This window comes from Culex quinquefasciatus, chromosome 2 (genome assembly GCF_015732765.1).
Source record: "Culex quinquefasciatus strain JHB chromosome 2, VPISU_Cqui_1.0_pri_paternal, whole genome shotgun sequence".
Classification (NCBI taxonomy): domain Eukaryota; kingdom Metazoa; phylum Arthropoda; class Insecta; order Diptera; family Culicidae; genus Culex; species Culex quinquefasciatus.
The window spans coordinates 72,181,866-72,207,016 of NC_051862.1; the positions used below are offsets into that span (position 1 = coordinate 72,181,866).

The window sequence follows — 25,151 nt, forward strand, 5'->3', positions numbered from 1 at the left end:
CCAATTTTACATAAGAATCACTTATCGACTGCTAGGAATATGTGTCGTTCCAGAGCGCTAGGAATATGTGTCGTTTCCAAAACGATTTTTTTGGGAGGGTAAAAAAATTGAGGAAGTGGTCCGATTTGGATGAAATTCGGGATTTTTGCATGTTTTGTTAGTCTCAACAGCTTTGCCAAATTTGAGCAGAATCGGAGTTGGTAATTTTCAAATGCTTTTCCGCTTCAGGTGGAATGACCCATATTTAATAACAGTTGTGCTTCTACCAAAACTTTGAATTAAATTTGTGAATTAACAAACAAAAAATCCTGAAGTATAAAGTCCGTTTCCGATCTGTGGCACAACATTCAAAATTTAACAAAAGTCCAGAAGTCCTACATTTGATTAAAATTTGTTTGTTTTGTAATAATGCATTTGTAACATTTGTTTATAATCAATTTTACAACTTTGTTCTATTCAAATATATATTTTTAAAATAAAAAGTTTTTTGCCCCCTGATTTTAAGGGGCATTTTTGAGGGAGAAAATGGAGGGAAAAAACTTGAAATAAAATTAGCTAACGTCATTATTCGAAATCCGGACACTTAGTAGCATATCATTTTTGTTATAGCTGGCAAAAAATCATGTAATAAGTTGAAAATGTAGAAATTTCATTAGGATGTAGTAAAAACAGTCAGTTTTAAGAGAATGCATGCAAAATATGTCTTTTCTAACAATTTTTCAGCAGAATTTGAAAATTAAAATGACTTGTTGTGCTTCGAATCCACGACACTGATAAAGGCTTGTTCGGAATCCGGACACATTTGCTTCGAATTCCGGACAAACCATAAATTTCTGCTTTGCCTTCCCGGTGCTTCGGACGCCTAAGAAATATTTCAGTGAAATGTTTCGCATTATTTGGTAGACTTATAATTTTATTTTTTTCATTGTTTTGGTATTAACTACAGCAGCGATTTTCAACCTTCTTCTAGGCCGGTACCCCCTGCCATGTAAATCAAGTAGGCCCGGTACCCCCGTTGAGAATCGCTGAACTACAGCATTCAAACAAACAATTCATCAAGTAACACAGTTTTGACATTCATAATGCGAACTTCTATCCAAATAATTGCTAAAACAAGATGAGGTGTCCGGGTTTCAAAGCGTCCGGGAATTCGAATCATGACGTTATAGGCTGTTAGATGGCGAACTCAAAATTCCGAGAAAAAAACACTATTTTACATAAAAAGATTAAAAATTGCATTAAAATCGTTGGCATTTCCCGTTGCTCAACTGTCAAAAATGATGAAACATGTTATTTTTTGGGACATTTAATATATTTTTCGAATCTGAAATAACCGAAAAGGGTCATTTTTTAGAACAATAAATGTAACAATGTTCTGCAAAGTTGTAAAGCAGACAAGACCAAAAATCAAGTCTTCACGAGTTATCAGAATTTTACAAAAAAAAATCAAATACGATAAATTTGACCATTTTTTTGACCAGTTATTCGAATTTTCAGAAAAATGAAAATCTGATTTTAGCATATCAAAACAGTCGTCCAAAAAGTAATTCTTATGCAAAATTAGCTTAAATTTTGGAAAAAAATACTCTCAAAAGCACACGACTGAATTTTAGGGGTGAAAAATGGTCAACAATTGTCAGAATGGTTACTTTTTCCAAAAACTTTTATGTTAAATTCTGATAACTCGTGAAAAATACATACAAACGTCTTATATTTATTTATCAAAACTTTTTTTTTGTCTGCTCTGCAACTTTGTAGAACATTGTTACACTTTAAAAAATAGCTCTGCAAAGTTTGAAAAATCGTAATTTTAAGGAATAATGATAATGAAAAATTTTGTTCTCAATGCAAAGAAACCATTCTATTTAAGATTCATAAAATTACATTTCTCACGATTTTTGACAGTTGAGAAATGGGCGATTTCCAACCCATTTTTAAACTTTTTTTGATGAATAGTACGTGTTTTTGTTATTTTGAGTACGCTGTCCAATCGAGCGTCCAATTTAAAATTTATGTCTCTTTGACACCAATTGTCTATTTCGTCACAGTTTCGAGCTACAAATCACTAAAAAATGTTTCTAAGTAAAAATCCAGAAAAAATGAAAGGGGTCGTACCACCCCACCGTCACAACATATCGAAAAATGGACCTCGGATTCGTTATCACGAAACAAAATTACCCCTTAGAGCAAAGTTTCACGAAAATTGAAAAGGGATCGGAGCAACTGGTGCGTGAGTTGGCGCCATCTCAAAATTATCCCGGGATCCCTGGAATTCACGAGACTTGAAAAATATGTTTCCCGTTTCCCGGAAAAAACAAAACCCAGGGAAACTGTACTCCCTACATGGGGGAAATTTTCGTATTTTTGACAGTTTAAGCACTCGCCCCTAACTCCGTCCAATTTGCTGATTTTCATTATTTAAACAACTTATTTTGCAAAACTATATATAGAAACTTGCTTGCTCACTTACTGTTGAGCTATTCTTCATTTGATTTCAGTTGAAAACGCTTTTTATGAGCTGTAATTGAAAGTCAAAGTGCTGGTATGGCAACATTAGAGGCACGATTTAATTAGATGCTTTTCCCATATTAGTTTTTTTTACAAAAAAAAAATTGTGAAAGGTTTTTTAATTTCTTATTCAAAGGACGACAATTTCGTCTAACTGTTGATAATCATTTGCGTATATATTTTTTAAAATTATTTAATTCTACAATTTCAAGAATATTTCAAGAAAAAAAAAGTTGCTTGATGCTTTTTTCACGAAAATCGGTGGTTTTTCGAAACTGTTGATCGTCATTGTCATTATTTCAGAAATCCACTGAAACTAGGGAAAGAGAACCTTTTTTTGTTCAATTTGTATTTTTATTAGAATTCAGCAGTTCTGTTCCAGGATGTTATATTTGCAATTCAAAGATTTGGAGAATCTTTCAACTGAGATCAATTCATAAGCCTTTGCAGGGAAGGTACATATTTCTACGTTTAGATTGTGCTAGCTTAGTGCACTTTTAGGGAAAATAAATTTTGAGAAAAACCCTAGATCTATGTAATGAGAACCTTTTATAGTCATAAATTAGGTCTTTACAAATATTTGAGTTTTGTCTGGAATGTGCACATAAGCCATAGGCTGGTGCAACGAAATTCATATTTCAAGCATTTAATTGTCTTCAAAAATATGAAACAATCGATATAAAATTCGACTCAACCTCTAAAGTATTGTTTTCAAAGGATTGGTACCCTTAAATTTATCACACTGGGATTTTTTTATTTATTACATTTGAAGTGCAACACAAACACGTAGAACTTTCGAGCTTTTACTTATGATTTTAGCTTAAAACTTTGTTTGTGCAAACAAAATTTGAATAGCTTCCAATATCACTTATAAAAATATGCCTATTTACTTTTGCTTACGATTCAAAAATATTTATTTTCCATCATCCAACAATCCGGCAGAATTAATCCCTCTCCCAGTAACATACACCCGGAAATTAACTCTCTCAATCCGGAAAATTCTGCAAACTGCACACCGAGTTGCACAGAAATCTGTTGATTTTGCACTCATCCAATTGCGAACTCGAAATTTCAATTCATTTTCACGTGTGCACTTGTTGTTGCTGCTGCTTCCGGAAAACTACAAAAGCTCCACCGCTCTAATTGAATCAACAATTTGGCAACTGTTGCTTTTGCTGATCCAATCTCTTTTCCTTTTAGTTTTTTTTTGTTGTTCCACAATAAATCACTCCGGTGTCGTCCATAAAAATGCAGTGAAATGGAAATTTTTCCGCGCAAAATATCGCAAATTTTCACCGAACCCTTTGTTGTTTTGAGCGGTGCGGCCTTGATTGAATTTAGCAGGCGTCTCTTTGAGGTTGATTTTTGTGCGCGAATCAAAAAAAAAAGCTCGACTATTTCTACCTTCAGATTCAATTAGTGCATCCGCCTACTGGGTTTTCGGTGGTCAGTTTTATCGATTTCTGGTTCCGAAGTTCCAGTTTTCGCCGCAGGGGGTAGAACCCACACAAACGCTAAACGATCCTGATTGGGTAACTTCGATCGGGCGGGGGAAAAAAAGCTCTGGCCTAGAATATTATAGGGACACAAAAAAAAACGGAAGCTTTTGATGAAGTTCCTGTTTCCGTCCAGGCTTTGTGGCTAGAGGCTAAAAATTGATTTTCGCGTTCTCTTTGTTTGGTGGTTAGTAGGATTTACTGGATTTTCTAGCAATTTTCACTAGTGGTGGAAATGGTTATACTGGTTGAGAGATGTTTTTTATGAGTCGCGAATGATTTCCAAAATGGGGGAATGTATCTATATACATTTTGATAACAAAAAACAAATAAATAGTTTTATTTAAAAGATTTGGTTTCTTAACTTGACTAGTCTAGTCATTAAATAATTCAATGGTCGAAATTTAGTGAAGATTGGTTAAGATGAAAGAAAATAACATTTGATGGATAATTTAAATGGGCCAAACATTACGGGAACAAGCAAACCAAAAAAAAAAACAAAGCTAGAAATAATTTGTTAAATTGACGAAATCATTGTTGGTTCTAGAACAAGTTAAAAAATTAAGACAAAAAAAGTGTCTGGTTAATTTGACCGATTTCTTGAATATCTGTTTTAGCACACTTTAAAAATTTCGAAGAATTTAGAAATGAGTTTGTAATATTTTTAGTTCTATAACTACCAAATTTATTTAAAAAGAGTTCTCACAAAATAATTTAATGTCAAATCATGATGAAAAAAAAAACTAAAATCTTCTGAGTTATTCTCTGAAATTTCGGTCATTTGAATTTTTGTACTTTGTAATCCGACTGAAACATTTTAAGTGCCTTTGGTATGCCCAAAGAAGCCATTTTGCATCTTTAGTTTGTCCATATAAATTTCCATACAAATTTAGCAGTGGTGTCTTGGGCAAAGTTGTAGGTATGGAAAAGAACTACACTGAAAAAATAATACTCGGTAAAATTTTTTTGATGATTTTTAATTTCACTATTTGCTTAAAAACATTTTTCCAAATAAAATCAGGAATTTGTCTGGTACTTTTGTACCTGACCCTCTCCAATTTCAATGAAAGTTTGTAGACATCCTAAGCCTATATAAGCCATTTTTGTGTATACAGAGCCAGTTGCACTCTAAAATGACATTTGAGGAGGGCGTAAGGTATTTAAATATTTTTGTATTTTGCAATTTAAAAATTACTGTATCTCGAAGCCGTTGCATCGTATCAAAAAGTGGTCAAAGACAAACTTGTAGGAAATTGGACGGACTTTCTGAAAAAAATACACTGAAACAAAAATACACGCCACTTCTATGAGATTTTCTAGTTTTTAAGTTCAAAAGTTAAATTTGATGTTGATGTCACGATTTTTTTTCGCTCAAAATTTTTAAAGAAATAGCCTAAAGTGTTAAAAAAGACTCACGAAAAATGCAGGATTGTATGTCTCTCCTAAAAAAACACAAACATCATTTACTACAACTGTTTTTTTGAAAAACATCAAAATTTTTCAGAATCGATAGTGGGAATCGATTCCCTAGAAAATTTACAATAAAAGTTTCATAATGACCATTGTCCTAAGTCCAATCCTTGGGAAGATACAGCGGGTTTTAAAATAAAAATGTTAAAAAATAGGTTTTTTGGTGGTTTTTGGCAATTTCTATATGACAGACTTGATTTTTTGGCTCGTAAATATGTTTACCGGAAAGCTCGTCCCATTTCCCATAAGTTTGTCTATAACAGTTTTTCAATTTGACTTTTCTTATTATTTACGTAAGCTTATTTACTATCCAGGTTTCTACCACACTGGAAAAATATTCTATTTACAGTTATGAGCAATGTAATTAAACTTATATCTGTATGCCCATACATTTAATTGAAATGCTGTCAAAGACAAACTTACAGTAATTTTTGAATTGCAAAATACAAAAATATTGAAAACTCTAACGCCCTCCTCAAATGTCATTATCGAGTGCAACTGGCTCCATATACACAAAAATGGCTAATATAAGCCTAGGATAACATGTCTACAAAGTTTCATTGAAATCGGAGAGGATCGGGTACAAAAGTACCAGAAAAAAAAACCTGATTTGAGCTGGAATTTCCAGAATGTGCAAAAAATCTTTGGCCGAGTTATGAATTATTAGATCAATACTGATTTTGTCAAAAAAATTAAATATTGTTAGCACAAATTTGTCAACTTCGTTTTTCGATACAAAATCTAAATTTCAATCAACAAGTCTTTAGATAAAGTGCACCGTTTTCAAATTATAGCCATTTAAAAGTATTTTTTTTTGGAAAATAGTCGCAGTAAAAAATTAAATATTATAAATATGAGAAAATTCTCAATGTTTTGCTTTTTGGAACTGTATAGATACGACGATTAGTTGCTATGATATTGCCATGCAAGTGTTTAAAAACAGAAAAATTGAAGTTTTTAAGCCTCATCTAATCAACTCACAATTTTCTAAAGTCGATATCTCAGCAACTAATGTTCCGATTGTCAATGTTAAAATATGAAACATTCGTGAAATTTTCCGATCATTTCGAAAACAATATATATTTTTTTGAAATTAAAACTAACATTTAAAAATAAACAAACATTCAATATTACGCACTTTTTAAATGTAACTCTTGATTTAAAATAAAATAAAATATTGTTTTTGCAATTCCGTCGTGAAACTACTTACTTTTCTGGTCATTCTTGAACGATGAAATAGCCTACTTTTCTGAACCAAAAATAACAGAATCGAATAGCAACACTTTTCAAAATAATGCTGAAAAGTTTTACTTTTTAGCACTCAAATGGGTGCTGAAAAGTTGAACTTTTCAGCACTTGTTTCGAAAAGTAACACTTTTCAAAATTTTTTTGATTTAAACGATTTATTGACAAAATACATGAAAATTTGACTTAAAATTTCACTCAGTGTGTGTTTTTGGAATTGCAAAAAATGTTGTATGGAACTCGTTGCAAAACTTGATTTTTTCAGCACTCTTCGTATTTATCCAACTCGGTGAACCTCGTTGGATAAATGTACGACTCGTGCTGAAAAAATCCTCTTTTTGCAACTTGTTGCATAAACTACTATTTCGAAAAGATCAGAAAATTTCAAGAATGTTTTATATTTTAACATTGAAAAAATCGTACCATAAGTTGCTGAGATATCAACATTAGAAAATGGAAGGTTGTTTGGAGTGACTTACAAAACATAAATTTTCCTGTTTTTAAATCTTTGCATGGCAATATCTCAGCAACTAAGGGTCTTTTCAACAAAGTTCAAAAAAGCAAAATTTAGAGAATTTCCTCAACTTTTCAAAAATATTGTTTTCAAAGTGGGCAAACATGTGCACTCATTTATAAAAATAAAAACTGCGACTATTTACAAAAAAGTTTCCTAAAAATGGCTTTATCTTGAAAAGGGTGCAGTTTATCAAGATTTCACTAAAATACTTTTTGATTAAAAATTCAATTTTGCATACAAAACTGAAGTTTTTTTTTCGACAAATATTTCGATTGATTGAAAAAATCAGTTATGATTCAAATGTTCATAACTTGGTCAAAGATTTTTTGCACATTCTGGAAATTTCCGAAAAGTTGGCATTTGATGTCATCTAAAAATATATGAAAATAGAAAAAAATAAAAATATAGTTTTTTGCAAATCAAGTTTTTGTAACAAAATGCTTAATTAAAAATCACTATTTTTTACCGTGTATAATTTTTTTTCAGTGTAGTCTTTATCCATACCAACAACTTTGCCGAACACATTTTTGTATGGACAGCTGCCTAATTTGTATGGAAAATTTTATGGACAAACAAATGATGCAAAATGGCTTGTTTAGGCATACAAAAAGTAGCAAAAAAGTTTTAGCCGAATTAAAAATCACAAGGGTTGGGTTTGAGAGGTTTAAGTTAAACAACAAATTGTGCTATATTTTCCAAAAAACAATATTTTTTCATTTTTATAATTTGTTTCTTTAAAAAAATAAAAATTTAAAAATGTTTTCAAAAAAGAACTTTTTGTTAAATTCTGCCAACTTTTCAATTTAACCCTCTACCGCCCAATGTCTTTTTTTAATTTTTTTTATTTTTCTCGTATTTAAGAGGTCATTTTGAGTAACTTTTGTTCTACGTTGAAAATAGAATTTTGGCAATTTTTTAAAGCGAAGCCCGTCTCAAGGCAGGGTTGGGTTGAAGAAATGTTTAAAATAATCATCGATCAATCCTTTTATGGCTTCAAATCCGGTGGTACATCGAAAATTGATTTTTTGACCGCAATAATCCGGAAGCAAGTTCTGGCAGTAGAATCGATTACGTCAACGGCCTTCCACACACTGCATTGGCCCAATTGGAACGAGGCCAGCCCGTGGTACTGACTGCAATTTCAATTGGGTTATCGAGATGCCGCTGTTAAATACAATTCAACTTTAGTGGCTGGAGTTTTTTTGGGATGGTTTTTGTTCGGTTTATCATATTGATGTGGTTTGCTTTAAATATGAGCGTTTTTTGGCCATGCATCATTAACTTAATTTCAAGTTGAACTTCCAAGATTATCCTGGCAATAACTTTCTACAAAATTTAATAACAAAATTCCAAAGCTCAACTTACCTTCGTGGACAATTTACTACCGGTGAATTTTCCAAGCTTCGTTTCGTCCCCAAATCAGCTTAGAATTGCTCAGATTTTCCACCAGTTTTTCGTTATCTCTCACTATATTAACATAAATTTGATATTTATTTACATAGTTCCGACCTTCTTCAACTTTTTATTTCCAGTCCTTCCTTTTTCGAACAAAAACACACACAAACATTCAAAGCTTCACCTTTCGAAAGGGACCTTCCGGGGACACACAAAATCACTGCGTATTTATTTGCCGAACAAAACAGAAGAAATCACGTAAAAACACACTCTTATTAAATTCCTGCTTCTTTTCCTTCCTCCTGTTGCCGTCGCGTGAACTTCACTTTCAATTTCACGGTGCTGAATTTAAATGTGCACCCGTGAGCATCCTTAAGCAGCTTCAAAGTTGTCCTTTTTTCTGGCAGCACTGCTCCTTTGCCTTTTTTCCGGCGGGGGAGTGGCATATGCTTCCACCTCGTTATCTGCAAAGAGACAAACACACAGAGAAATGAGAGGGAAATTTTTTAAAGTGACTTCCGGTGAAAAAAGAGACAGAGAAAAGTGCGCGCTTGGAGGGAAATAAGAGTGTATCATTTGAGAGCTTTTTTTTTTTGTTTTTGAATTTGAAGGAAAAAGTTTTGCTGGACTCGAGGAAACTGACAAGAGTAGTCAATAAGTGAAAAATGAAAACTCGCCATGAATATAAATTGAGTGTACTTTTTACTCTGTTGAAAAGTTGCAGTGAAATGATTTTTTTTTGCCTCCATCTGAGCTGAGCAACTACATAAATATATGAATATATGGAAATGATTAAACATTGGCTGAAATGATAATATTTATAAGCTATACAAAAAAATAAGCGTATTATAACTGTAATTGAAAATATTGAAGCGATGTAACATTTTTTTTATAACTTCCACATTTTGCAAAATATTAAGAGAAAGAGGAAGTCAAAAAATAAAAATAGTCGACAGAAATAAAAAAAAATCAAACAGTGAAAAAGAAGGGAAATTGAAGAAACTCAATTCAATTTGTAAAAAACGTCATTTAAAAAATAAAACAAAAAATAAAAATAAAAAATAAAAAATGAAAGAAAGAAAGAATAAACCACAGAAATTTAAGACATAAAAAAACAAACAAATTAAGTCTTTAAATGCAAAGAAAATCGAAGAAAGTTTAAAGAAACTCAAAAAAAATCAAAGAAATATAAAAAAATAAAAAAATAATAGAGTTTCAAATCAATTCGGCGAAATTCAAAGAAATTTGAAAAAAATCATAAAGATTTTTTAAATCATGGAAATAAAGAATAAAAAAATAAAGATTATTATTTAACGGTGCACATAAACCAGAGCTTTTGAACCCAGATTTTTGTTACATACATTTTGGTAGCTTCAAAACTACGGGAACTATCAATATAATTTTTTATTCATTCCCCAAGCTACTATTTCCATAAAGATTAACAGCAAATTTTTTAAATTTCTATAATCAAATTATTTCAGGATTGGGTCCGTAATTTCAACAATTTTAGAATATTAAGACAACAAGTGGTTGCTGTTTTAACTTAACAAAATTTTAAGCAATGTAAATAATTATAAAAATAAAAATATGTGTTAAAGAAATCAAAATAATCAGAAAAATGAAAAAAAATCAAAACAAAAAAAAGGAATATCTTATAATCTATGAAAAACTAAAAAAAAATATGAAATTAAAATAATATAAGAATTATTAAAAAAAATTCCGTAAAGATGAGATGAATGCAAAAAATTAAAAAAATCGAGGCTAGAGAAAAATCAAAGCATTCAGATCAATATTACATTCAATTAAAAAAGAAAAAAAAGGATACTGATGAAAAAAATAAAAGAATTTCAAAAGAAATTTGAAGAAACTTCCAGATATTCCGAGAAATTGTAAGAAATAGTTAACAGAAGTCCATAGTAAATTCAATTGATGACAAATATGAAAAACAAAATTAAAATCTAGAATAAATTATGAAAAATAAGAAAAATTGCAAATATTAAAAATAGATTAAAATAAATCAAAAACTTTCAGCCAAGGGTGGCAAATTCGAATAAAATAACAAATCTAAAGCAATTTAAAAAGTATACAAATTGACACAAATTAGAAGAAATTGAAAGCAATCGAAAGACATTTAAAACAATCTGAAAAAATTAAGATATTGAAAGAAATAAAAAAAATTACGGCAATTGTAAGAAATAAATAGAAATTGAATCAAATTGGATGGAATTTATTTTTGTTAAGAAATTTCAAGAAAATTAGAGAAAGAAATTGAAAAAAATAAAAGAAATTTAAAGAAATTTAACGAAATTGAAAAAAACGAAAGAAATTGATAGAAATTGATAGAAATTGAGAGAAATTGAAAAAAATTGAAAAAAAATGAAAGAAATTGAAAAAAATTGAAAGAAATTTAATGAAATTGAAAGAAATTGAAATAAATTGAAAGAAATTGAAAGAAATTGAAGGAAATTGAAAGAAATTGAAAAAAATTGAAAGAAATTGAAAGAAATTGAAAGAAATTGAAAGAAATTGAAAGAAAATGAAAGAAATTGAAAGAAATTGAAAGAAATTGAAAGAAATTGAAAGAAATTGAAAGAAATTGAATGAAATTGAAAGAAATTGAAAGAAAATGAAAGAAATTGAAAGAAATTGAAAGAAATTGAAAGAAATTGAAAGAAATTGAAAGAAATTTAAAGAAATTGAAAGAATTTGAAAGAAATTGAAAAAATCGAGAGAAATTGAAAGAAATTGAAAGATATTGAAAGAAATTGAAAGAAATTGAAAGAAATTGAAAGAAATTGAAAGAAATTGAAAGAAATTGAAAGAAATTGAAAGAAATTGAAAGAAATTGAAAGAAATTGAAAGAAATTAAAAGAAATTGAAAGAAATTGAAAGAAATTGAAAGAAATTGAAAGAAATTGAAAGAAATTGAAAGAAATTGAAAGAAATTGAAAGAAATTGAAAAAATTGAAAGAAATTGAAAGAAATTGTAAGAAATTGAAAGAAATTTAAAGAAATTGAAAGAAATTGAAAGAAATTGAAAGAAATTCAAAGAAATTCAAAGAAATTGAAAGAAATTCAAAGAAATTCAAAGAAATGAAAAGAAATTGAAAGAAATTGAATGAAATTGAAAGAAATTGGAAGAAATTGAAAGAAATTAAAGAAAATTGAAAGAATTTGAAAGAAATTGAAAAAATCGAGAGAAATTGAAAGAAATTGAAAGAAATTGAAAGAAATTGAAAGAAATTGAAAGAAATTGAAAATAATTTAAAGAAGTTGAAAGAAATTATTTTTTTTTTTTCAGTAAAATTAAAAGAAATTGAAAAAAAAAAACTAAACGCAATCAAAAGACAGTTCAGTAATTTATATTTTTTTTATCAGAAAATAAATAAGCTTGATATTGAAACTTAATTGAAACCCTAAGTTTTTTCCTTTCTCATTTCCGCTCAACACAAGTAAACTGCACAAAATCAATGCTCCCTTCAAAACTGGGTCACCGAGTACTTTAACACTTGAACAAACCCTGCGGCAGGAGGCCGTTTGCACTGGCCGGAACTTTTTAAAACATCCCAACGTTAGGTTCCGCACGCAGTAAAAAGTGCTGAATTTTCAATTTCGCTTTTCGCAGCACACCCGTAGTGAAACACACACAAAAAGTTATGCTAAAATATGAAAATATCCTGCTTCCGTGCTGCATTTGGAGGATTTTTTTTTTTCGTTTTTGCCTCGAGTCCGGAATCGGCCAGAAGTGCATTTCCGGCAAGGACTTGCTTTCAGGGAGAACGAGAGAGACATACAAAAACGGAGCTTTTTCTGTGTCGCAAAAATAAACGGGGCTTCAGAGTTGAAAGCTCTCTTCGAGAACGACATTGGACTTAAGTGGACATTTTCTTTAGACTAAATAGAAAATTGAAATGGTGGGAAGGTGGGGGCAGAAGGAGAGTTGAAATTGGGTGTTTTGCTTTTAGTTTCTATTGCAGAATGTGACCACCAGTCACCAACTTAAATCCTGAAAATTAAATCAGAGGACCACCCCAGTTCAAAGCTCGTTTAGTAGGATTTGTGTGTTCGTGAATGGGTTTATCTTTTTAAATGCAATCTTTTGCACATTTCTCTCTCATTCTCGCTGTGTCATGTTGTTTTTTTGCAATAACATGGAGGAGAAAAAGTTGCAATTTTTTGTGAATTTCTTGATTTAGTTTTGATTTTTTTTTCATTTTGATTGTTTTCATTGATTTCAATTTAAATTGAATTTCTTTTTATTTTTTTTAATTTTTTTTCAATTTTTTTGTTTCTTTCAACTCATTTCAATTTCTTAAAAAAAATAATTTTTTGAATTTCTTTCTTTTTTATCAATTTTTTTTTCAATTTTTTTCAATTTTTTCAATTTTTTTCAATTTCTTTTAATTTCTTTCATTTTTTTCAGTTTCTTTCAATTTCTTTCAATTTCATTCAATTTCTTTCAATTTCTTTCAATTTCTTTCAATTTCTTTCAATTCCTTTCAATTTCTTTCAATTTCTTTCAATTTCTTTCAATTTATTTCAATTTCTTTCAATTTCTTTCAATTTCTTTCAATTTCTTTCAATTTCTTTCAATTTCTTTCAATTTCTTTTAATTTCTTTCAATTTCTTTCATTTTTTCAATATCTTTCGATTTCTTTCAGTTTTTATCATTTTTTTTCAATTTCTTTCAATTTTTTATAATTTTTTTCAATTTTTTTCAATTTCTTTTAATTTCTTTCATTTTTTTCAGTTTCTTTCAATTTCTTTCAATTTCTTTCAATTTCTTACAATTTCTTTCAATTTCTCTCAATTTCTTTAATTTTTTTCAATTTCCTTCGATTCCTTTCAATCTTTATCATTTTTTTCATTTTTTTTTCATTTTTTTCCATTTCTTTCAATTTCTTCAATTTTTTTTCAATTTCTTTCGATTTCTTTCAATTTTTATCAATTTTTTTTAATTTTTTTCATTTTTCAATTTCTTTCAATTTCTTTCAATTTCTTTGAATTTCTTTCAATTTCTTTCAATTTCTTTCAGTTTCTTTCAATTTCTTTCAATTTCTTTCAATTTCTTTCAATTTATTTCAATTTCTCTCAATTTCTTTCATTTTTTTCAATTTCTTTCGATTTCTTTCAATTTTTATCAATTTTTTTCAATTTTTTTCATTTTTTTCAATTTCTTTCAATTTCTTTTAATTTCTTTCATTTTTTTCAGTTTCTTTCAATTTCTTTCAATTTTATTCAATTTCTTTCAATTTCTTTCAATTTCTTTCAATTTCTTTCAATTTCTTTCAATTTCTTTCAATTTCTTTCAATTTCTTTCAATTTCTTTCAATTTCTTTCAATTTCTTTCAATTTCTTTCAATTTCTTTCAATTTCTTTCAATTTCTTTCAATTTCTTTCAATTTCTTTCAATTTCTTTCAATTTCTTTCAATTTCTTTCAATTTCTTTCAATTTCTTTCAATTTCTTTCAATTTCTTTCAATTTCTTTCAATTTCTTTCAATTTCTTTCAATTTCTTTCAATTTCTTTCAATTTCTTTCAATTTCTTTTAATTTCTTTCAATTTCTTTCATTTTTTTCAATATCTTTCGATTTCTTTCAGTTTTTATCATTTTTTTTCAATTTCTTTCAATTTTTTATAATTTTTTTCAATTTTTTTCAATTTCTTTTAATTTATTTCATTTTTTTCAGTTTCTTTCAATTTCTTTCAATTTCTTTGAATTTCTTTCAATTTCTTTCAATTTCTTTCAGTTTCTTTCAGTTTCTTTCAATTTCTTTCAATTTCTCTCAATTTCTTTCATTTTTTTCAATTTCTTTCGATTTCTTTCAATTTTTATCAATTTTTTTCAATTTTTTCATTTTTTTCAATTTTTTTCAATTTGTTCTAATTTTTTTAATTTCTTTCGATTTCTTTCTATTTTAATCATTTTTTTTTATTTTTTTTTTTATTTTTTCAATTTCTTTCAATTTCTTTCAATTTTTATCAATTTCTTTCAGTTTCTTTCAATTTCTTTCAATTGCGGTCAATTTCTTTTATTTTCATTCAATTTCTTTAATTTTTTTTAATTTCTTTCAATTTCTTTCAATTCATTCTAATTTCATTCAGTTTTTTGATTTTTTTTTAATTTCTTTTCATTTAAATGTTTAAAAAATTCTTTTACTTTATTTATTTTGCACTTTTTTTCGTCAGTTATATTTTAAATGTAATAACTTTATTCACTCAGTTTGGATGAATCTTTTGAACCTCCCTGTAGATCAAAATTTCAACTTCTTTCCTTCCCCTAATGTCACACTTGTTGGTGCCCTTTTTGGTCAAACACTTCAACCTCTAGCCCTAGAAATGGCAGCAAGACTTCTTCTTTAGAAAGCTTCTAAAAATGGCACAGCCTTGTTGTGGTCTGCTTCTGCAGTGTCACAGATATAAAGGGGTTTGCAGAAAAAGTGGAAAAAGGATAACTGCCACAGTTAGAAGAGGTCAAAGATCGCCCCACTTTGGGGCCAAGTGTCGAGGCAACTTGAATCGATTTCGTTTTGGTCAATTTTTGCTTAAGAGCTGGTGACATCGCCTTTTTTGAGGGGGTAAGATTTTGTCCTTCCCAAATTTTCCAGCTACCCAAATAAAGCTCAATATTTACGGTGCTGCTGATTGCCGGCAAGTAGTCCATTGCGCTCGATTGCATTTAATAAACAATTTTCTTACTTTTTGCGGAAAGCATCCCTGCGGGTGCGATTTTTCTTTCCCCTTAAGAAATAAACTTTTCCGGAACTCATTGCATTTCCTCACGAAAGAAGCAACAAAAAAAGCGCAAAGCTACATTTTTGCTCTTATCTGCCACGTCAAATCATCACAAAAATTCCCCCTTAAGGCTGAAAGTGCCCTCTCCTCTCCCTTAGCTTTCCTTAAGGATATCATATCGGAACGTATTACTTTTATCGTTACTGGCCGGCAGGACTTTTTCCCCTCCCCCCATTTGTCGAAGAAATTTTCCTCATTTCTTCTAAGCAAAATTAGCCTGCTCGAATTTGAGGGGGGAAAAGGCAAACCGTCCCCCCAATAAAGTGCAGCGTCTTTGGGGGAAAGTATTTCCCCTCCGAACTAATTTGCTGCCGTTTGTAGAAAAGAGCAAACTTTTCGTTTCGTTTCGTTATTTGGCTTAGAAAAATTGAGGGGGAGGGGAAGTTGGCGTGTGCGATGCTCATTAAGGAGTAGGGCGGAAGGAAATTTTTGGACGCAATGGTGTGGAGTAGATTTTGTTTAAATGTTTGCTAATTTACGGTGCTCTAATCGATGGTAAGTGTTTGAAATGAACACTGTGACGGGAGGTTGAGGGAAATTTGAAGTGCTAATTAAATAGGGTAACATTTGGACAAAGGAGAGTGTTTTAAATTATGTTTCAGTAGCTCAAAGTTTAGAACTCCATTCTTGACTTACTTTTGTTTCAAATTATTTAGAAAAACGAGAAAATAGGAAGAACAAATTTTTAATTAATTTAAGATAGCTTTATAAATTAAAACTATTTGAATTTGATTTCAAATTAATTAATTTTTTTTTTTCTAAATAAGAGCTGTGATATTTCTCAAGAGAGCTGCACAAAATATCATTGTTTTATAAACACCAATCGATTAAAAAAAACGGGATTTATAATCTTGATTTCAGAATAAACTTTTGCCACTTAGAAAACAGAAAATGTTTTTGAAATTTTTCCTTTCAAGCACATATTGAAAGAATTTTAAAGTCAGAACGAAATTTAAAATTGTTTTCCTTTATTTGAAAAAAAGCTTAAAATATACAAAATTTGAAATATGAGATAAAATTCTTCCATCCAAATGTACAAAAAAAAATCCGAATAGCTTTTTTGTTGAAAATTTTATGAACTAAGTAGATCACTGTGGTTTTTTTTTTCAACCAACACAAAACAGTAATTGTTACATAAAAGCAATTCTCTACAAAAAACAGAATTGGATTTTCTTTTGTATGTGGGTAGATTTTTCATAAAAAAAGTTAATTTTTAAATAACTTTTGCCATTTTAGCATGAAGTCCCAAAGAATATGTTATTGGATTATAAAATATCGAAATAATTGGTCAAAATTCTGCAACCAAGTGAATTTTATAAAACGGACTATTTTATTATGAATAATGAAATGCGAAATTGGAAGGATCTCGAGTAACTCGAAGTTTGATTTATGAGAATAAGTTATACATTTTTTTGGTTTTTCAGAATAGTGCTCTGGAGAGCTAGTTCTTAAAACATTTATTTCAGAAAATGTTCTTATAATTTCTTTGATGATCGGTCTTTTTGCTCTAAATTTCTTTAATTGTTATTTCTGATAGTTTTTGATTGTTTTTTATTGGTTTGATTTGCCGTGACTTTTTGAATTCTTCTTATTTCTTGAATTTATTGAATTTCTTTGAATTGTTTTTTTTTTCAATTTCTTTGAATTGTTTTTTTTTTCAATTTCTGCAAATTTTCTTTCATTTTTTAATATGTATTGCTTTTCAATTTTCTTCAAAATAAGGCAGATTTTATGCTTGTGGTTTGTTTCATCAAAGGAAAGCGATCAAATAATTAATTATATTTTTTATTATTTCCGCAATATTTTTTTTAATTTTTGAGATTTTTTTTTATTTCTTTGAATTGCTTTGGATTTTTGATTTTATGTGATTTTTGCATTTATTTTTTGAAATTTCTTTTTTTTAATTTCTGCTATATTTTTTTTATTTCTTTAAACTGCATTGTTTATTTCATTTCATCTAATATTTGTAAAATTTGCGAATTTTTATGTTTTTTTTCTGAATTCTGTTTGATTTTTTTTTAATTTCCAATATTTAGTTTTTTTTTTATTTTCCAATTGCCTTTGTATTTCAAACTTTTGAATTCAGATCGAATCTTCTATGATCTTAATTCTTTCCAAACCATTTGTCCCATTCATAAGGCTACGTGTTAAGTTTTCGCGAAAAACTGGGTTTTCTCCTGATTTCTAGAACAAAGTAGTGGATGTTATAGGCTCGTTTGAAAGAGCACACAATGTTGAACCAAACGGCATTAATAACTCGAAATCGATGAAAATGCATATGGGACGTTTATGCGATCAGGGGCAATAAATTCCTTTGAAGAAAGGTCTTTTCGTTGCTGAGATTCAACTACCATAAACCGGGGTGACTTTGATAGGATTTCAATTTGTTTTTAGAATATTTTCCAACAGGTAAGGTAATTCTCAAGATTATTATTTTTAAAACATATATTGAGGTAGGCCACACAAATTCCATGCACTATTTTGGAAAAAAAGTTTTTTCAATAGTGTTTAGAAAAATAGTTACGTTAAAAATTCTTGGTTTTAATTCCGGGGTGACTTTGATAGTCATAGTTTTTCTTGTTAAAATCAAATTTAAGATGTTCAAACTTTATTTGTACGTTAAATGTACCATCACTAAAGTAGCTGATATAGTTTGTAAGAAAAAAAAATCAATGTTTATATTAAGTTAACTAAGTTTATAAGCTTTTTAACAAAATACATATAAATTTTAGGTAAAATTGTTAAAAAGTCGGAATTTTGCCTGAAATTTTTAAAAATTGTGTTATTTATAAAATTATCGATTTATATTGCAATTTAAACTGAATTCGAAGCACGAATCAAAAGTTTTCACATTTTACATGAAATTTGTTCAAATGAATTTTCCTATAAATTTGGAGATTTTTTTTAATTGTGTTTCAAAAACACATATTATTTATTATTTACAAACTTATTTAACCTTCTCCTAGTGAAAAATTGTCCAAAGAATCCGAAAATGCATTCCGTTTTCCGATTAAAAATCATGTTCATTGAGAAAATCATGACACTTTGAGAAGTTTAAAATAATGACATTCATCCACATTGTCTTAACTATAGTTAACTAACTTTATAAACTTTTCAAAAATTTATGAAAAGTTCTTCATGAGGTACTTTGAACACTTCTCTAACACGGTCAGTATGTTTCTGAACCAATCCTTACGTATTTTAAGTCACCCCGGCTATCAAAGTCACCCCATTTTACGGTACTCAAAAACAAAAACAAAGCAATAATATATTGTTGTCTTTTAAAGGAACCTTTCAACCATAAAAGCTAGTTCAACTCGGATACAATAATATTGATGTCTCAAATATTACTAAATTTTCAAATTTCTACATCTAGGAAAAAATGGTCCAATTTTCAATGTCACAATACGAATTGTTCTTAAAAATCTCTAATTTCTCTGAAAAATAAAATATTTAGAAAATTTTTACATCTTGATTTATATTTGGAAACCAGTATAAATTTTAAGTCAATTCGTTTTTAAATGTAAGTCTTGCTTTTCAAATTTTATTTAAGATATTTAAGAGGAGATCAGAAAAAATTACGAATAATTCATTTTTCAAATATGAAACCATGCAAAATGGCTCTTTGTCCTAAGGATCTCCCAAAAAGTTTAAGCCGTTAAAAATCACAAAAAATCATAATCTGAGAAAAATGTTTTGAAAAAAGTAATGTCTTATGAGATTTAAATTTAGTTGATTGTTTGCATCGTTAAAAAGATTGGTTAAGTCTAGTGTGATGGAAAAAGCAAAAAAAAAAAAATATAAAGATTTAGGTAGGGTGGTATCATCATACTCTGGTACCCTACCTAAATCTTCATATCATTAACTCAAATTTATTTATAAATTTATATAATTTTTCAAAGTCATTGAAAATAATGTCAGAAAAATATTTTTATGATTTATTTGATCTTATTGGAATGGACTTTTATGATAACAAAAAATATATTTTCAAAACGACCATTTAAACCTAGTTAAAAAAAGCCCTTAAGAATCTTTTCGATACATAAAAAACATACTGGAAACACTGTTTATTAGATACTGATATTTAGTTTAATAAAATAGAAAGGCCTTTATAAATTTGGTTGAAAATTTTTACCGAATCACACTTGAAATGCTTTGTAGCTGAATGGGCTGATTATTTAATAAATTCACAGTTATTGAATTAATTTTCCGCAAATTTAAAAATAATTCAATTACAAAATAGGGGAACAGCATCTAATTCCAGCGTGCCTCTAATGTTGGCAGGTAAGAACTTTGACATTCAATTAAAGCTAATTAAAAGCGTTTTCAACTGAAATCGAGTGATAAATAGCTCAATAAGAAGTGAGCAAGCAAGTTTATATCAAAAGTGTTGCAAATTTAGTTGTTTAAATAGTGAAAATCAGCAAATTGGATGGAATTAGGTGCGAGTGATTAACCTGCCAAAGATACGAGAATTTCCCCTAGTAGTTTATGCAACAAGTTGCAAAAAGAGGATTTTTTTAGCACGAGTCGTACATTTATCCAACGAGGTTCACCGAGTTGGATAAATACGAAGAGTGCTGTAAAAATCAAGTTTTGCAACGAGTTCCATACAACATTTTTTTTTGCAATTCCAAAAAACACACATTGAGTGAAATTATGTGTCAAATTTTCATGTATTTTGTGAATAAATTGTTTAAATCAAAAAAATTGTTGAAAAGTGTTACTTTTCGAAACAAGTGCTGAAAAGTTCAACTTTTCAGCACCCATTTGAGTGCTGAAAAGTAGAACTTTTCAGCATTTATTTTGAAAAGTGTTGCTATTCAATTCTGTTATTTTTGGTACAGAAAAGTAGGCTATTTCGTCGTTCAAGAATGACAGGAAAAGTAAGTAGTTTCACGAAGGAATTGCAAAAAAAATATTTTCATTACTTTCTTCTTCATAGCTTTACAATATTGAACATTAACATTTCCTTACTTTATTTTGTGGAATCAAGCCATTACTTACGTTTATTTTCACTTTTCGATTTGTTTTTGTGGTAATCACCACCACTACATTCCCAAGTTACATGCTAAACAGAACGACCGGTTGTGTCTCTGTTTCGTATCGTCCTTCGCTACACGCACTTAATGCGTGTTGACGATGCGCATGAGCATGTGGCTTGGAAACGCAGGATGTAACCGTAATAAAGTTTTATTACGGTTCGTCTAGCGTCGGCGTGGGATTAGGACTCCCGCCGACATTTAGGTTGAGAAGTCGGTTCTCAGAAGTGTTGTAGGTAGAGAACAGACTGTAGAATTGTAAAATAAAGTTAGTCTAAAACGAACCTTCAGAGAGGAAACATATCCTCGTATTTATTTAATAATATCACTGCCGGGGCCAAACCTCTACATTGGTGGCAGCGCTTAAAGAACCACGCCGGTCTTTAAGTTTTTTTTTAACGTGTGCGATTCGGTACAAAATCGCAAGTTAATTTTGTGGTTCTGCGTATTATCGGAGGTTAAATTTTGTCCGGCCAGCAAAATCAAATGCTGCACTAGTGTGCGTACGCGAATCGTTATAAAGTGAATTTACTGGACACGGAAAAAAAATGAATCACATGTAAACTCAGTTGATGTAAACTTGAGATTCGACGTAATCGGTTGAATCACACACGACGCCATTTGGATCAGCGGTGAAATTCATCAAGCGACCGTAGGAGTCTGGAGCACCAATGGTCGGCGTCATCGTAGTCCCGAGTAAACGGAAATAACTTGGGAAGGACGTAATCAACGCATCGGATACGAGCGTTGCAAGGCTGGAATCTGCTACGACAATATTAGCGGTGCAAGCGCCTGCAAGAGCCTGCAAGTGCAGTGCAAGTGACTGAATAACGTCAATCATCGTGATCATCGCAGCAGGACGTCCAAGGAACATCATTCATCGTGGTCAACAAAGATCATCGCAGCAGGACGACCAAGGAACATCGAATTGGAGCATCGATCAATGGATCCAACAGTGGACAGCAGATAACAATAAGCAAGTTGGTTTTATATTTATGTCAGATTAGAATTATTGTTTCTTCATTTTTTCAAAATGTTTTTTGATCGCAGTTATGCTTTCAATATTATTCCTGAGCTTACTGGCCAGGATAATTTGGAAATTTTTCTTTGTCAGTGCGACTCTATTTATGAAGAGTTCGGTAAAACTGATTGTGAAAAGAGTCTTTTGGCCATAATCAGGCGAAAAGTTCCAGTTTCTATCTGGAGTTCCCTGAGGAAGTGCAGTGATTACACTTCAATTAAAGAAGTTTTATTATCAAAATTTGGAGATGACACTCCTTTGAGTATACTTCTACATTCAGTCACGACGATATCTCAATATTCGTCAGAATGTTTAGAGGAATATTTTTATAGAGCTCAAGAGTTATTTGATAGAATACTCTTTCGCACTGAAGTTATATTAGAGGGATCGTTTAAGGACTCCAGGGAATTAGACCCTGTAAAAAAAATTTACAATACTTTAATGATTGAATCATTTATAAAAGGAATACATGATCAACATTTTAAGATTTTGCTTTTGACAAATGGTGTAGAAAATTTTGAATCAATTTTCGATTTTATTAAAAAATCTAAATTAATTATTGATTTTACTGCAACAGCTCTTCCTTTTGATAATTGTCAAAATAATGATAATAATTTCACATCATTTCACAGGCAAAATAATGACATTTCAAAAATTAAAGTAGGACAGATTACTGTAAAATCACGTGCTATAAAAAGTTATTTTTGTCGAAAATTTGGTCATCGTGAACGCAGTTGTAGGTTCAAGAAAAAAATTATAAACTACAATAAAGTGTGTAAAAGTGAATTTGATGAAACTCAAACAAATAAAATTGGTTTCATTCACACAAAACAAAATTGTTTTGAAACTCCTCCAGATATTTCTGTTAGAGATTTAATAAGAAAATTGGACATGAAAAAGTCTAAATTTAAAACAAATTGTTCAAACAGTAATTCAAAAATGGCAATATTAACCAAAGGCAATAAAACTTAGTTAATATTGATGCATTTTCAACGTTTAGTTGATGCTCAATATATTTTCAAAACTATCTACCTTTTGGTATATAACCCTGCTAATTCAAACTGACTCGATTAGATTTTTTTTTCACAGCGTGCAATTCTTAACAAGATAATTATTCGAACAAGCCTGTCGAGCTTGGCGTATGCAGTCATACATTAAAAATGAGGTCCCTGTACTTTCATATAATTGTGTCTTGATTTAAGAACGAGTTCGAGCAGCATTAGTAGAGATATTTTGTTGAGGCAAAACATTCTCTTCGTGTTTCTGCTCATGAAGAATTCCATAACAATGGCTGGAGTTATTACAATTCCAATAAGACTATGAAAATCATAGCAATTATCCGTGTTATGAAGTGGCATAAATTGTCAATTTGAACTAGAAACAGCCATGTACGATTGTTAAGAAGTTCATTTATGTTCCTAAGTAGAAGGAACAGGGTTCCAGAAGATTGACACTAATAACTATTTTTGTGAAAGTTCAACTTTTGAAGTAATGCGTTATTAAGTGAGTTCAGTAAAAAAAATTGAATACATAAAAACATTCAATCAATGACTTTTTGTGTTAGTTCTTTGTTTCTTCATTATAGTTTTGTTCCGAATATAAAGATCCCTACTGAAAATATAAAAAAGAGTAAACAGTCTCTGTAATTTTGATTTGGTTTAAGTACTTGATAGTACTCCAAACCAAAATTTATGGGGGAAGGGATACCGGGGTATCACCCTGTTGTGTTTTAATTAAATTCTTATGAATGTTTAAAACTGGTAATCAAGCATAAAAAAATGAAGAAATAATAATAAAATAATCAAAAAATAAGTTTCAGGACAATCATAAATAAATAAGATAAGTTTCAACAACATAAGTCCTTAAATTTAAACTCGATTCTTTGAAACATGAAAGTAAACAGTAATTGTTCAGTTAGAGTTAACACAAAGTTTGAAAAATACATTGTTTCACAAATAATTAAATATAATTTCAAACAAAAACTTTTGTAAAAACAGAAAGGTTTTCTAGTTGAAAACAAATATTTAGACTACTATACGACCAGTTGAAACAAAATAAGAAAAAAAGATTAATTGGCAAATGTAAGTAAAAAATGTTATCACATTTTTGTTTATAGGGGTGAGTGATGTGGTAATCACCACCACTACATTCCCAAGTTACATGCTAAACAGAACGACCGGTTGTGTCTCTGTTTCGTATCGTCCTTCGCTACACGCACTTAATGCGTGTTGACGATGCGCATGAGCATGTGGCTTGGAAACGCAGGATGTAACCGTAATAAAGTTTTATTACGGTTCGTCTAGCGTCGGCGTGGGATTAGGACTCCCGCCGACATTTAGGATGAGAAGTCGGTTCTCAGAAGTGTTGTAGGTAGAGAACAGACTGTAGAATTGTAAAATAAAGTTAGTCTAAAACGAACCTTCAGAGAGGAAACATATCCTCGTATTTATTTAATAATATCACTGCCGGGGCCAAACCTCTACATTTTTCACCTACGATTCTAGCCTCTTTGTCCTAAAAATCCACCAATCAAGTAAGTAAATAACAACACCCAACTTCCCGAAATAACAAATGTCACACACTTCCTGCTTCGAGGCCAAACAAACTTGTCCCCAGATCCCCCGGAAATGCCTCAATTCCGCACAACCAAAGAGCTTCAAATCACTTTATCATGCTTCATTCTGAATGTTACTTCCCCCTCCGTTCATCAGAAAGCATTTTTCCTCAATTATGAAACTTTCGTCCTTCTCGCGAATTGACAGAGTCGTGTTTCGAAAAATTCCCAACATATTTCTTTTTAATACCAAACAGTTTGCGTGGCCTTGTCCAGGTCATTTCATTTCTTGCTTCCGGAAAAGGGCGAAAAATGTTACGTTGTCAACTGCGAGTCTCATAACACTTACGACTGGGAGTTAATCAATCAAGAAGGTAAATTTTCCAAAAGGAGTTAATATTTATAAATTTAGAAATGTTTTCATGGTCATAAGTTTCAGCAATAATTATAGCAGGACCAAATGTTTTCACGAAACCACCCAAAAAGTGAGGAAAATTCCTCGCCAAGAACACCACAAAAAAGCCACCAGTCCGGGAAAACTTCCATCGATCACCACACTTGACTGGCGCTTTGCGTGTGTGTTATCCTTCATTATTCCAAACATTGTTGATGGCGGTGGAAGTCCTGCCTTCCTGCTTCTTTGTCGTGTTTCTGGTCGTCCTGTAAATCGTCGCAAATTGGCCACCCTCGTCTCGTCTTGTTTTTCTGCGCGTGCCAAACATAGTTCGGGGGTCTTAAAGGGGAGGGAAAAGGGCTGTGTGCGTGACGCACGTCACTAGGATTAGTTTTGAAGTTTTTTCCTTCTTTACTGTGGATGTGTGAGAGGGAGTGAAGGACTTGTTTTGGCACTACTACAAGATTGAGCTGCTGCTTGTTGGGTTGTGGTCGAGTAGTTTGACGGAGTTCATTTACAATAATCGGTTATTGGTTCCCGATGTTTTGAAAATGTCACGAACATCCATATTGACATTTAATTTTATTATATATTATTATTATTTTATTGTATTATCTCGAGCTTAACATTTTTCTGAGAATTCTTTGGCCAAAAATATAGATTCGTTTTTTGTTTGGCCTCCATACTAGGGTGGTATCAATGAAAATTAATTTC

The 25,151-nt window shown here is 30.3% G+C and overlaps 1 protein-coding gene across 1 annotated transcript in view; it reads right to left on the reverse strand.

The window, feature by feature from the left end:
* LOC6049887 (nyctalopin) overlaps window positions 1–25,151 on the reverse strand; it is a 312,902-nt gene that overhangs the window by 107,325 nt on the left and 180,426 nt on the right. Inside the window, exon 4 of the mRNA XM_038252989.1 lies at window positions 8,602–9,095. The gene's annotated coding sequence lies outside the window, so the exon portion shown is untranslated. The remainder of the gene's footprint in view (window positions 1–8,601; window positions 9,096–25,151) is intronic.